The following is a 1,032-nucleotide window of genomic DNA, read 5'->3' on the forward strand; positions in this document are numbered from 1 at the left end:
GCAGGAATCCCTAAATCCTGGACGGACTGTGTCATCGGCAGAGTCCGTGTCTCTCTGGGGCAACACCACCACAGCTGTGATGTTCCGTCAGCATCACCGGCTTGGTCTGGCATCGGATCTTTGTCAACAACAGCCTTGGCAAACTCGCCAAGGAATTGCTCTTCTACTTTATGGTCTGCAGATGCTTTAGCACCGCAAGTCTTTGAAAATGTAATGCCGTGTCTTTATTCCATGTCTGCAACCAGCCTGTTGGATATTCCGTTTCCTTCCATTTTCAGTGACTCATGACATCTCTTATCTCTGCCTGTTTCATGTGTTCTCTGCGACACTGATGGATCTGCTTTTTCGATACATAATCGGGATCTTTGTTTTTAGAGTACAGAGTGCTTTTCTAGTGTTCATGGATTTCTGTTCATCACTTTCAGCACAGAACCTCAACAGTGTATCCTTCTGTTTCTAGTACAGCATACGGGTAGAGCTACAGCGGTCATTCCAGTGTTCTGCTGTAAGACGTTTCCCACTTACTCCACGGCCAGTTCACCCACAGCTTAACCTCCCGCACTGTAGACACACGTCAATATTTCCTCTCTTCTTTTTTAATTGCTAGAGGGCACATGCACTCTGCAGAGAAAGACAGAGAGAGAGAGAGAGAGGAGAGCGCCCCAATGGGGCGAGGCTACACCGCAATCCCTTCTCCATTTCTCCACCCTGGGGGATTTGGGGCACACACACACATGTGCCTGGTGGTTTTGCAAGTGCTGAGGCCAAGATTCGAACAGTGGTCAGCCAGGTGGGGCTGGCTCCGCTTACCGCCGGGCTACAGTGCTGGCCCTCTCCTTTTCCTGCTCTCACTCCCTGTAAGAGTGTCTGCAGGCCTTTTTAACATTTCAGCAGCATCTTCGTAGCACAGCACACTAGAATGCAGAGGAACGCACACAGGCCTTGGTCCCGCGTGTGGCATCGTGAGGAACCAGCAGTTGGCTTGCCCAGCCTGCCAAATGCCGTATCAGCTTTGTGGGTGTGCTTGTGAGG

This window comes from Tupaia chinensis, unplaced genomic scaffold (assembly GCF_000334495.1).
Source record: "Tupaia chinensis unplaced genomic scaffold, TupChi_1.0 Scaffold000346_1, whole genome shotgun sequence".
NCBI lineage: Eukaryota > Metazoa > Chordata > Mammalia > Scandentia > Tupaiidae > Tupaia > Tupaia belangeri.